The following is a 14,485-nucleotide window of genomic DNA, read 5'->3' on the forward strand; positions in this document are numbered from 1 at the left end:
TCTCCGCCCTTCGGTAAACTCCTCGTTGGCGTTCCGTAATTCTCCGCACACGGGCGCGGTAGCGCTGAGTCACAGGTTGGTGCCTAGGCGTGATAATATTTCTTTAATAGCTTTTATTTACAAGTTGTAATAACATTTCCTCATTTCGTATTGTCGGTGCCTCCAGGACACCAAAGGGGCAACGGGAACACCACAGCTAAAACCCGGGCTGGCCCTTGTGTTGGGGTTCGCCAAAGCCTGCGCGTCCTACGTGAGACCTACGCTCCCAATCTATCGTCGTGACGAGAAAAGCACCCCGCGACTTCTATAACATACCGTACACATGCGAGGAGAATTATGGAGCGCCAACGAGTAATCTGCCTTAATATTGTCTGCCATGGAAGTGGAAGAAGAAATGGCTTTTATACTTCTACCTACTTGTTTTCTAGAAATGGACAATGAATAAACGGAAGACGCGGACACCTCGGAAACGGCGGTGGTGGGTTCCCCTGGCTTTGCAAAAGCGCGAGAAGTTGGGTGACGCCAAGGCTTCGTTGCCGCACCTCCGGTCGCGCGACGTTGAATACTATCGCGAGTATTGCTGACAGTACGTTTTAGTGCCACTCTTGTCGTAGAGCAAGGGCTGGTTCTTGATCGCGTCGATCAGCATTACAGCCTACACTTTTGGTGCCATGTTCAATTTTACGACTGGTTGTTTACATGCTAGTGTAGCTTCCAGTGAAGCAGAACGACTTTCCGCCGCGTTTCCGCTTCGCCATGGCGAAAAAATCGGCCCGAGACCGATTTGGCTCGCAGCCTGTTTTTCTGCCTGTTTTGCCACCTAGGCGGGCGGATTTTTGCAAGATTTTGCCGCTTCCTACAGCTTCGAGACCAAGTGTGAACGTAGCCTTAGTGTTTCCTGGCCTCTCCGCATCCGAAGTGGAAGTCGGAATCGCAAACCGGCGTCAAGTCTTTGGAGGCGCTCTTGCCGATGTTGGGATTGTCCCATTGTCGCGTCATAGACGTTTTGATGGAGTTGTGTAGCAAGGCGTTGATGTCATAACGGGAAAAGGGAAGTTTTATAATCTTCCGGTCGGTGTGCGCCATTCTTGCTTCCGCGTCAACCTGCTCATTTCGGGCTATTCCACAGTGGCTGGGAATCGACTACAGCGCAATGGTATGTCCGGATTGAGACACCTCAGTAAGCAGAGGCATGATGTCGTAGATTAAAGGACTATATGCGTTTCTGTGATTCATATCATTGCTTATGAGTTGCAGCGCCAGTTTTGAGTCAGAGAACACTGTCCAGTTAGCGAGGTTTTGTTGCCGTATGCAGCGGACTGCTTCTGGAACGCCGGTCGACTCAGCTGCTGTAGACGATGTTTTGTGTCCTATCTTGAACCGTTGCGTAATCCCCATTCCAGGTACCATGTAAGCTGCCGCGGAAGAGGTCTGTGTAACAGAACCACTGCATAAACATGTTCGGTATATCCGTACTTCTAAGCAATGTAGGATAATATTTTCAAAGATATCTACAAAAGTAACAAGGTGCTTATAAAATGGGAAAAAAGGTATCTGAGCCTATAGAGATACAGCAGGGGCTTAGGCAGGGGTGCCCTCTGTCACCTTTGTTGTTCACGCTGTATTTACAAGGATTAGAGAAAAAATTTGAGAGGAGCGGACTTGGCTTCAACCTTTCCTTTTTCAAGCAAGCAGAATGGATTAAACAGTCATTACCAGGACTGATGTACGCGGATGACATTGTACTTATGGCTGACAGCAAGGAAGACTTGCAGGGATTAATGGGCATCTGTGGTAAAGAGGGAGATAGCTTAGGTTTGAAGTGTACGAAAGAAAAATCGGCAGTCGTGATTTTTAATGACAATCAGGGCAGCGAGTATAGGATACAGGAGGTTACGCTGGATGTAGTGGATAAGTTCAAATATCTTGGAGTGTGGATAAACAATGGGGCTAAGTACCTAACAGAAAATGAATAATATGTAACGACTAAAGGTAGCAGGAATGCAGCTGTGATGAAAAATAGGGCACTGTGGAATTACAATAGGTACGAAGTGGTGAGAGGGATTTGGAAAGGGGTGATGGTCCCTAGTTTGACTTTAGGCAATGCGGTCCTCTGAATGAGATCAGAGGTTCGAGCAAGGTTGGAAATTAAGCAGCGAGGGGTAGGTAGGCTTACTTTGGGAGCACACTGAAATACACCAAATCAGGGGGTACAGGGTGACATGGGATGGACGTCATTCGAGGGCAGGGAAGCTAGCAGCGAGATAGAATTTGAGGAGCGATTGAGAGAAATGGCGGAAAAGCGGTGGACAAGGAGAGTTTTCAGTTATTTGTACATGAGGAATGTTGACACGAAATGGAGGAAGCTGACCAGAAAATTGTCAATCAAATATTTGGACTGCAGGAGGGGTGCAAACCAAGAAACATCGGTGACGAAAAAGGTTAAATAAACAGAGAGGGGTCTGTGGCAAACAGAGATGCAGACGCAATCAGCACTGGGAACATACAGAACTTTCAAGCAAGAAATTGCCAAAGAAAATATCTATGATAATTCTAGGGGAAGCTCTTTGTTGTTTGAAGCCAAGACGGGAGATTTGCGGACTAAGATGTACCGAGTCAAGTACTACCAAGGTATAGACACGTTGTGCGGTGCATGTGGAAAGGAAGAGGAAACAGCTGAACATCTCATGCTTTTCTCTGAAGGGCTTAACCCTACAGTGCAAAGCAACGGAGCTGATTTTTTCAAAGCATAGGGGTTTAGGGACAGTGGAGGCAAAATAGACTTTAAGCGGGTAGAAATAACCAAACAGAGTTTATCTGATTGGTGGCTAAAATCAAGGCAAGGGTGAAATTTCACCCTCCACAAAGTACAAAATGTGTTAATAGTCACGGCTAGGTGGCGTGTGCCACCGTCCGATTTAAAGGGTTCAGCCTCATCCATCCATCCATCCTGAGCTCGCGACTCCGCCCGCCCGTTTCGCTGTCTCGCGTGCGGGTGGTTAATTGTTCTTTGCTGCAGAGGTGGTCGGTTGGCGGCAACTTCGTTGCTTGCTGCCGGCTTCATTTCCGTGTAGTGCCCGTCTCTGCTGTCGCCCACGTTACAGACGTGTATCCCGGGTAGGCGAAAATGCGTAACTGTCGCCGCAGCTTTTGTTTCGCTCCCGAGTGCCGTGCGGGGTACAGCCGCGTGAAAGAGGCACCTTCGGCATGTTCCGCGAAACGAAGAATGAAGAAAGCAGTGGGAATAGAACTTTCACGATGCAGATAAAATATTGGGTGAAACATGCGTGGTATGTGAACTAGATTTCAAGCAGCGATATACAGGGTGTCCCAACTATCATGCACCGAGATTTTAAAATATGCAAATGCCACGTAGCTGGACAGAACCAAGGTAATGCTGTTTTCCGTCGCTTGGACAAAGTCAGATTATTTCTTGCATTCCGTCTAATTACATAGTTAGTCTTAATTAATTACGCAACTTCTCAAATATTATAATTAGATGAAATGTGTCAGAAAACTGTAGAGCAACATGAAAAACTCACGATACAGCTTTCTGTTGCTCAAGACATGCTACATAAAAGTGTTTTCCGAGTGTGAAAGAAGCCTGCGAATACAGGCAATGTGCCTCGAGTGGCCAGTAGTGCGGCAATTTGGGTGTATTCACGGGTTTCTCTCGCGCTCGGAAAAACTTTAATGTAGCACGTATTGATCAAAAGAAATCTGTATCGGGAGTTTTTCGCGTCGCTCAACAATTCTCCGATTGACACTTTTCATATAATGATATTTGCGAAGTTGAATAAATAATTAAGACTAATTATTTAATTAGGCAGAATGCAAAAAATAATCTGAGTATCTCCAAGCGACGGCAAAAATTGCCTAGGTTCTGTCCGGCTACGTGGCATTTGCATATTTTTATGTGCATGTAATCGATGGGAAGGAAATACGCATTTCTCGCGGAAGGCTTCTGCTATCGGAAGGCACCATCACCACGAATCTCCCAATCCTGGCATGGTTGCAGCGAACACGCTGCTGAACTAACTATGAAGGTGGTCAGTTTCTACCTATAACTACTCGGCGTACTTCGTGAAAGGAGTTAATGCAGAGAAGCGAGGCAAGAAGTAGACAATGAAACTCCGAAAGATGAGAACAAGGCTAAATATGCAACATGGGGGGTGAGTGGTCATTTGGGATGCTGATTAGCTTCTGCATGCTCTTCTGCGACATTTCTGAAAGATACGCTTGATCAATAGATTGTATTGTTACTGTAAATAAAGTGCTCACACATGCTCTGAAAAATGCTTGTTTGTTTCGGCTAATTTACTCTTGTGCTTTCTATTGTAAGGAAGTGGTCTTGTAAAAGCGAGCGTGCACGAGTGCCGTAGACAAACCATTTGAGATTGCATATCCATAGTAACTCAGCAAATCGGCCTCCGGGGAGTGCGAGCCTGTGCGAGCGCTTGTCAAGTTTACTGTCCTGCTGCAGCATAGTGAACTATGGCAGTTTAACAATCAAACCCGATACGGTTAGAGCAAAGGGCATGACGAAGGTAACGGGTCAACCCTTTGCTTATGATTAGGCTGTGGCACTGACGTAGGCAAATTAAACTTCCCACGGAAGCGTAACTCTTGTAAGAACGAACTGGGCAGACATTCAACATCATCGCGGGAACGACGTGAAATCTACCCCGAGCCGTCTGCAGTAGTCCACAGAATAGCAATTCTTTACCCTAGAAATAATTGCCCGGTCGGCAGTGCAGAAATCGGCAGTTTACTTCGAAGTGAAATGGTAAACGTAACGCCGCCCGCTCGGCAGCCGCCGGGTCCCGGAGCGAAGCTTCAGGAGGAACGACTCGCTGCGCCCCCTCTCGGCAGGTAACATGTAGCGCATCAGCCCGCGACCTCCTCTGAGCCCACTACAAAGCCTTCTAGTACATTTTAGCCTCATCCATCCATCCATCCACCCATTCGCAGCGCCCCGTGAGCAAAGCAGGAGCCCCATAGGGCCCATAGGCTCACAAGTTTCGGCGGCGGCGGCGGTGTCACGCTGAAAAGTGGGCCGATCCTGGTGATAGTGCAGAAAGGGTCCAAACTCAATGGCACATACCAATTAAGTACAAACAAGAAATAGAGAGAGAAATAAAATCACCAGCCCTTCCCCTGTCGAGAAAATGGGGGTAAGCGAAGCTTGTGTGTGTACTTGACCTACTGCTTTCCGTTGCCTTTCGTACTACTTTTCGTTCCCTTTCCTGATACTTTTTCTTCCCTTCTACTTTTGTTTCCCTTTCGTGCAACTTTTCCTTCCGTTGCATTGTACGTTTCCTTCCCTCGATGTATTCATTTAATAAACGTTTATGTTTTATTACCGTGATATGTCGTGAACTTCACGTTACCCTGATGAAGGTCAGATACACACACGACAAGCTTCGCTTACCCCCTTTTTCTTGACAGAAGAAGGGCTGGTGGATTGTATCTAGCATTTTTGTATACAAACGCCTTAAACTTTCTTTCTCAAAATCTGCCTTGTATCGCTATCTATGACTGCAAGAGATCCATTCATATCAATTTCTTCTCCGCTTTTTTTCCACTGCTACTCTAAACGTCTCTTGCTTACCTCGACTGCTGACTGGTTGACGCTTCCGTCCACATTAAACCCAAGCGCTTCGGGAAGGTTTACGTTACCTACGGTTGTCACTTGTGTGAATCCCTTTGCATTCCATTAGAATGTGCTGAGTGGTCTCCGCATTTTTGCTGCAGCATACACACACCTCATCTAGTTCATAATATTTGCTCCGGTATGTTTTTGTCCTTGGGTATCCAGCTCGAGCTTCAAATAGCGAGGCACTGCCCTCTGCGTTATTGTACAGATTTTCCCTTCTAACTTCTTTCTTCGCATTCTTGTAAATCACCATGGTCCTTTTTGTTTACGTTCTTTGCATCCAATTAACTGTCTCTGTTTCTCTCAGTTTAATTCTTTCTGATGGCTCCTGGGTGTCTATTTACAGTACTTAGTTGCAGGCGCGTAGCCAGGGGGGGGGGGGGCTGATGGGGCTTCAACCCCCCCCCCCCTCCCCGAAATTTTTTCGTGCTGTCATGCACCGCCGTCCAAAACAACCACCGGCGCCGGGAATCATACTGGATTTTGTCTACAATGTCTTTTTGACACTCGAAAAGACATTTCGGCGCGAAATTTACGAACTCGGGCTGGATTTCGTGGAAACGCCCATGCACCTGGAGTCACATAACGTACGGAGCCCCAGTAGAGCACAAAGTTTCAAGGGTTTTCGATAGCGAGCGGGCGCATCGCGACATCTCGCAGCGGCACCGGAATCTACAGAGCGCATGGATTTCAATTCCGAAACTTGATGGGTATAAAGTTCTCATACACTTCTGACGCGAAAAGTGCACTGACATTTCCAAAGGCGTGCTTCTGATTTTTAATTCTGGAACTTTCTGGGTTTAATGTTTTTATAAACTTGGGGCAACACGCACGTACTCGAACGCGCGTGTCCAAGCCGTTCCAGAAATGGAAGCACGCGCTCGCAATCTTCCATACAGACAAAAATATTAAATATCACCGTGACTGTCAGCTGGCATCTGATAATTTTCTCCAAACATTTTCAGGAAGCGCGCCCAATGTGATCGATAAGCTGGACCAGGGCAGGCAAAGTAAAATAAGAGAAAACAGAAGAAAGTCAACGGCCTATTTAATTTGAGACAGTTCTTTTTTGCGGGCGGCAAGGTCTGGCTCTCCGTGGCGATAGGGACACTGGCCCTATGGATTTAAGCAAAGCCTCCGCTGAAAATACTGGTATTTCCAGAGCGCTTCTTCGCATGCGAGCTGATTGTGGAGATACCTATCTGATGAACCATTTGGAAAGTTGCCCCAGTAATGCCTCGTATTTAAACCAGATGTACAAAACCAAATTATCGGAATTTGTGGTAAAATTTCAAAGAAAGTCTAGATGCAAAAGTGAACACTGCAGGCTGGTTCTCCGTATTTGCTGACGAAACGATGGATATTGCTGGATTCGAACAGCTTACTGTTTGTGCAAGGTACCTAAACAAAGATGTCAACAATATTGAATGAAGAAATGAAGGAAGGAAAGAAAATAAGAGGTGAAAGGCAGAGAGGTTAACCAGGTTAAGTGTCCGGTTAGCTACTCTGCACAGGGGGATCGGGTAAGGGCAGAAAAGATTAGAAAACAAGAGAAGATTAAAAAGAAAAGAAAAAGGAACGTATCATTCCGCACATTCTATAGTTTTTCACTTCTTTTACAAAGCGTACTAGCGCTTTTAAAGCAGTTCGTTCCGACATCGGCTGGGACCAGGGACCAAGAATTGTGGCTTCCGTAAGAGGACGGCTGTCTACCTTGTCGAGCGTGGTGCTGAGGAAACAATATCGAAGAATTGTTTTTAGGTTTTAGCACAAGTATAGATGCCCTCCATCATGGAGACTGCAGGTTATATGTACATGTGTACAAACTGCTGCAGATTCTAGTCACTCTTCCAGTGACACTGCCAGCGCAGAGAATTTCAAACATGAGCTTACTAAAAAAACCACTTGCGCTTTACAATGTCTCAGGAACGCATGATTATGCTGGCGCTTCTATACGCCCACAGAGACGTCGCCATCAATGTGTCCGAAGTTATTGAACGCTTCGCTAAACCTCCCCGCTGAGTGAAGTTTACGGTTTAGATAGCGAAGCAGCAAAAATCAATGACTCTAAAAATATCTGTTCCTTCACGTTCCAATATAAGCTCATTATTATGAAAACGTATGACTGTTCATTAGCTTTTAAAACCACAGAAGTTTTCACCGTTTATTGTAACAGTTAGCATGGTGATCAAAATTATCCTGGAAATACAAAAATTACGGGGACATCAATAACCAATTTTGACAAACCTTGCTCATGCATTGAAAGCCCGGCACACGCGGCGTTTCCCCAAAACGCACTCGGATGTTAGGTAAATAAACTTGCCTCATGATCTGTGGCTTTCGTTTGTCCTTTTCTTTCCCTTTTAGCTACATGTATTTACTTCTTTTTTGAAACAAAGCAATAGCCTTCTTTGACTTTGGGTGCAGAATAATTGTTGCCGTTGTGCAGGCAGTTAAAATACGCATTTTCGTATGGATTTCTGCATTCTTTTTCTCTTATTCTAGCCACAAGGTGCTGTCGCGATCGCAGCATGGCCCAAATGCATATCACAATTTCTGAGATCATAGTTTTCTTCTTGTCTGGATCGTCTGTCTTTATACTCGTATGCGTGAAGTGTACTACCTGTGACTGCGCAACATGTTTATTTGTCTTGTTTGACGCATTATACACAGTGACGTTTCCTTAGATACGTAGATTTATTGCAGACTTATACGTATATTTAAATATCTTGTTGCGAGGTTTTGTTATACAAGCAGTGAACTTGGTTTCACGCGACACTTTCTTGCCGTTTATCTTGGCATTTGTATATTCCATTCTATCTTCGCATTTCTAATGTATATTTTGCGGAACTTCTGCTTTTTGTATGTACTCGTTGTTGCAACTATAATTTCGGTGCAATTACAATATACGACCGGTAACATGTGCTCCTGCCGAATCAATTGCAACGAAGGACAGCGTCATTGAGGTTTTTCCCTGGCCGTTGCATATGTACAAAAATGCAAACAAGGTTGTTAAATGACAAAGATTCATCAAAATATTTGTCAACTTGTTCATTTCATGGCCTTTACGTTTTTCATACCAGCTGCATGCACTGCTTTGCTGGTTTCGAACTGATATAGTTCTAAAGTTCGTGTGATCTTTTCTTTACTTGTTAGATAGACAAAAAAAACGCGGAAGCATTGATATCAGCTATTACTGCCACACTTTTTGGGACATACGAAGCTATTCTTTTATGAAACAAACACATAATTTACTTGTCTTGACAGTGCGCAGCATTAAATAATTTGTTTTCAGCACCTAATAAACAATGGCATTGGCACTGGCAATGCCAGTGCCATTCATATCATGCCATATCAATGCCATTCATATCACCTGTATACTGTCACTGAATCTTCCGCTTTAGAGTGAGCTCACATACTTTGCAGATTTGCGTAAACTAAAACCCCGTCCTGTGATTGCTTAATTTCTCTCAATTCCAAGAGAAAAGAATGCAAGCTCAAAAAAGTTGTCACAGTTTCACCTGGAAGGCGAAGCATCAATTGCGATAGCAAATTTGTAGAGAGCTATACGGAGTAATGATAGTAGCTTTATCAGCTGTATAAACTTGGACATGCAGCAGCACCGGCAACACGCAGAACTGTTGTCGACGCCATCGGCGTTTTGCCCGCGTTCGCACAAAATCCGTGCGGCGTTGGTGACTGTTGCCGGAGCCTCTGATATAAATAGGCACTTGGTGCCGCAGCTGAACGTCGCCTCCCTTCCCTCCCCCTCCCCCCCATGGCCTTTCGTGCGTTAGAAGAAGGCGCGTTTGCTCTACATATATGGTGATTGTAAAGGAGGAAAGAGACGCCTACTTCTGCAGCCCTTAAGGGAGCACGGCACAGAACGCGCGTTTGTTCTCCGCCGTGCGTTCACTCCCCGTGAAAGCGCGCGTCCCTCGCGCCCTTTCACTCGCACATACAGCGTTCGGCGGCGCACGGCGACGATTTCATCTCCATTGACGTCATACGGAACCTCACGGCGACGGCGACGGCGACGCCGACGGCAGAAATCTGCTTTGGAGTGTCCATATAATTGCTATCGCAATAAAATGCCGCAAAACTCGAAGGTGCCCATTTCGGTATAAGCAAAGATTACTCACCAAAAGCAAGACTCGAAAGGATATAACTAATAAAATATGCTCAAGAAAAGGGAGTAAACTAAGTTTGCTTTCAACAAGCTTATCACAGCTGGCCAAACCTTCCAATATGTTAGTGCAAAAATGTGTTGAAGATTGTGCCTCAATAGCCACCACCTGGGGCCATGCTGCATCACATCTGCCAAGAAGCGCGAGCTTGTCAATCATGATTTACTGCCGAAACTTAACAAGAAATTGGAATTTACCTCACTATTAGAAATGACTAACCCGCATGTCATTTTTGGCAATCAGTCTTGGCTTGACAAGACTATGGGCAATCAGACATAATTTCCATTGACCTACTCGGTGTATCGAAAGAACATACTGTACGACATATTAAACTGGCCTATTTTCAGTGCTTATAATTATAGTGACAAATGCGATGCCTTTGCATACCTGTGTACGAACTGTGTGAAATTATGCCTCGCAATTTGTAACTATTTTGTCCTATAATAATGCACACTATGGGCGATGTAAGATATCTGTATATACATATATAAAGGTAATGCACAGTGCTCATTGATTGATACTCCGAACGCATGGTGGGTGGCACTTTTTCTGCCATCGGTGAGCACTGGGTAATCGTCAAGGGGCCGAATGCAGTCACAATACATCACAAACACTCACTTTCGTGCGATATAAAACTGAATTTGCTCTGTGTTCCCAGCACCCACCTGTGGTGCAAAAAGCGCCAGCAACCACGTGCTCAGAGTAAGGCATTTCAATCGCTGAACACTGTCTGTAATTGTATTATCATGAAGCTGCAACACAAAAGCAGGTAGCAAAGCAGTCCTGCGTTTTAGCTCATACTGAGCATGATAGTGCATAACGTAAAATTGTACATAATCATTATCGAACAATCTCATATAAACATTTCACCTGCACAACTTGCGCTTTACATATCAACTCAGAAAACTATCACTGTTTGCGAGTGCCCTTCTACTACCAATCAAGAATGCTTCGCATTTTGTAACGCTCAAATGTAGTTGTGGCTGTCAAATCCCCTCGAAGGATACTTCCACTCCGCACTATTCATCCTCCGCTGAAGGTAGTGGGATATCAGATGGGGATACCTAGGTGGTAGGAAGGTGATGCAGGAGTTACTCTACGGTGACGCAGGAGACTTCTCTGCTGTTGCCCTGACAGTGATGATACAATCTCCTTCCCTCCCATCTTATGGCATATTCGGGTGGTCGTATTAGAGTGCTCTGGTAGCACTACAAAGGCCATGTAAAGCAGTTACTAAGCGTTACCGTTTGCATAAACGGGTTCCTCTGACGATAACGATGCAGGATCGTCACTACCATACCTCGTTATTGTCGTAATAAAGCTTTAAAGTTCTTTTTCACCACTTTTGTAGCACGGCCAGAGCGATCTGAAACGACCACTCGAATATTCCATTAGTGGGCGCGAGTCTGGTCAATTCAAACCATGTTATGCCGAAACCACGTCTGACACAAATACCTTTTTTATATCCCTTATTCTCTGTAAGCATACATTCGTTACATGCTAATATGTTAGCTTCATTTCATTACATAGAATAATTACTGAGGTTTGACCTAAATTTCAAAACTGCAACAAATTTTCTATCCAAGCACACACAGGGAGAAAATAGCATTTGCTTTACTCGACTGGTTTTTCCCCTATAAAGGTGGCTTGTGCTGCCAAAAGTGAAAACAATGCACAGCATAACTATCCCCTTCAGGCCTATTGTACGCACTAAGGTCATGCATCAAAGGGCAAAAGCACTCGAGAAATTATTTAAAATGAGTCGCAAGCACCTGGAAAGTCTTCCAACTGGATCTGTGTGTGTGTGAATATGTGTAAAGCGTTTTAGTAAAACAAGTTGGAAGGTAGAAATCTCGGCATTTGCTTCTGGTGTCACCATGTCTCCGTAGCAAAGTAACTTTTTTTCCCCTTCATTGTTCTCACGTTTTACACGCAGGAACATTTGAAGTAGCTGGATGGACACTTTCCAAGTGTGCCATTTATGAAACAGATCTCACCATCTGATGTTCTTGTAGAGAAGGGGTTCCTAAACAGGGTTCGGCGAACGGAACTGACCCCATCCCTCCGTTGGGTGTATATTTACATTAGAATTTGAATTTAACAATTTTAAAGAACAACTTCTGCAAGCCGGTAGTCTTCGCGAGAAAGATTCCTTCGTCGCAATGATCGCTGCGAGGCTGTGGTTAAGCATATCAGTTAGAAAGTGGGGATCCCGCACCACTCTGGGAAGGTAAGCGAGATTCCCCCAAGAGCAGAAAGTCGAGGAGCCAGATCTACCTCTCCAACTAACGCCTACCTCGCATCACCTTAACAAAGAATCAAACCCACAAACTTGTGCCGAGTAATAGGACACCACCACAGACGCGAAGATAATGGCAATAAGCCAAGCAGATTTATTGAAAATGTTGCCACCATCTTAAAAAGCGCAAGAGTTGAAAATTTCTGTAATAAAACTTCGTAGCACCAGTCAAACGCTAATGTCCAACCTTTAAAATCTTTAAAACTTTCAATCAATGTTGCGCTGTGTCGCATATAAAAACAATGTCAATGTGTTGCTGTATAAAAATGCGACAAAACAATGTAATGATGATGGGAAAAACAAATTTCCTTATGAAAGTGCCTATCATGTGGCAAGGATTACAGCATGTTGGCCGCCTCCGGAGACGACCAGCACCTTTTTGCCTGCGAGCTTCCCGGCAACGACATTTGGCTCAAACAAATCGTCGTCACCACCATGGCCCAGTTGGCCGTTTGTGCCGAATCCCCAGGAGTGCAGGCATCCTGCAAGTTAGTACACCACCGAGAGAGAGAGTTGTGTTACAATTCAGAAATGAGAGTCAAGCCTCAGTATAACTATGTACAGAGGTTAACACGCATGTCTAGAACACACGTGAGGGCAGGAGCAGCTACCAACATTTGAGCCGACCACCAGGTCAAGAGAAACCAATGGCAACTGTAAATTTAGTCAGGTAACCTGACATACAGCCGATTTTGTGCCACATGTGATCTTCAGATATCAGCAGCGCAGTCCTGAGAACATGATTTGCGCGTTCTAAAGAAGGTGTGTTGACCTCTGTACACTCCATTTCACATATATCGGGCGAACAATTTTTACAAATCACCTTTGCAGATAATTCTTGTCCTTGAGCTGGATTATTTGAAGAAGTGAACATTACTGGCACAAGAAATCGAAGAACATTCAACTAATTAACAAAAATTCACTAAAATTTTCATTACTTTACGCCACATATTGCAATTTAAGAATTGTAGCTGGTGAGTTGCAAGACTTATCCACGTGAAATGAATTTGCAGGATGACACCTTCTTCCGAGATATTTCCCAAGAGCGGGCCAAAATACATGGGTGTTCCAGTTAGTTTCCCGTTTCAATGCAAAGAAGTGTTTTGTTAAGACTGTGGAACAGTACATTTTTACGCCTAGTTTGATGGCGCATATTTCTAAATTGGTGTCATTCTTGGAAATTCATTCCTAGTGGATACACCTAACAAACTCCCCAGTTACAATTTGTAAATTGCAATATGTGCTGTAAAGTAATTGAGAAGTTCATTGAAATTTTCAAAATTGTCGAATTCATGCAAGTGATGTCCTCCTTTGAATACGTAATCCAGCTCAAGGCCCAGTATTAAGCTATCTACTACCAGTCTACTTTTTTAAATTCCAGAAAACTTCACCCCATATACAGGGTGTCCTAGCTATAAGTAGCCAATGTTTTAAAAACAAAGTTTACTAGGAGTCTCAAACCAACTCGGTGTTGAGGATCGCGTGTCCTAGTCTGCAGTATTTTTTTTGCTTCGCAAAGTCAATTAATATAAACTAATTGCCTAATTTTTTAAATATTGGCTTCACCAAGACAGTGCCTAACGAAAGTTGTAGATCACATTTGAAAATGGCCGACTGAAGTGTTTGCAACTAAATACCATTGATGGAGCTTCTTGTAATTGCCTTTAAGGGGGGACGCGGCTTTTGAAAACCGAAAAATCGCGCGAAAGTCGATTTTTGGAAAACAATATTTTTGGGTTGTATGTCTCAAACTCCCTGTTCTGTAATTATCAGCACCCAATTCAACTGCAAAGTACAAAAAAAAACTATTTTTGAGGCTGCCGCAGCTCGCGAAACACGCGCAAATGCCGAAATCAAACCAAAATTTGTGCCCGCGCCATTCCCGGCCCATGCGGCCTGCCCACACCATCTTGGCGTCGTTTTGACTGAATTCTTTGTCTATCGTTAGCCGCCTTGCAAAATGGCGTCGGCAACTGTTGAGGAGTTTTCCCGCGATGCGAGGCGGAGCGCTGATTGGCCAGAGCAGCGCATTCAAATCCCGCAGGCTAAAGCGTGCCTGCCATTGGCTGCTGTGCGGGCGGCGGCGGCTTCTTTCGATGCTGTGCTCGCCTCATCAGGGTTGCCAGATTGGGCTATTTTTTATGTGGGTTGGTGTTGAAAATTCCGAGTTGGCTGCATGACTATATTTGGGCTATTTTTGTTTTAATAAGGACTTCCGCGTCCACACGACCACGTCAGCACTGACAAAATTTGTGAACGCTGGTTTATGAAAACCCAAAGCTCATTGCTGCAAAGATATGTAGGCAATCTCGAATGCTGTGTTTTTAGGCAATGTCGTCTTGT

At 44.6% G+C, this 14,485-nt stretch overlaps 1 pseudogene; it reads left to right on the top strand.

Annotated features, from left to right (window-relative positions):
- Positions 1 to 1,559: 1,559 nt before the first annotated feature.
- Positions 1,560 to 2,944, top strand: LOC125942317 (uncharacterized; annotated as a pseudogene).
- Positions 2,945 to 14,485: the final 11,541 nt, after the last annotated feature.

This window comes from Dermacentor silvarum, chromosome 1 (genome assembly GCF_013339745.2).
Source record: "Dermacentor silvarum isolate Dsil-2018 chromosome 1, BIME_Dsil_1.4, whole genome shotgun sequence".
In the NCBI taxonomy this organism is placed as follows: domain Eukaryota; kingdom Metazoa; phylum Arthropoda; class Arachnida; order Ixodida; family Ixodidae; genus Dermacentor; species Dermacentor silvarum.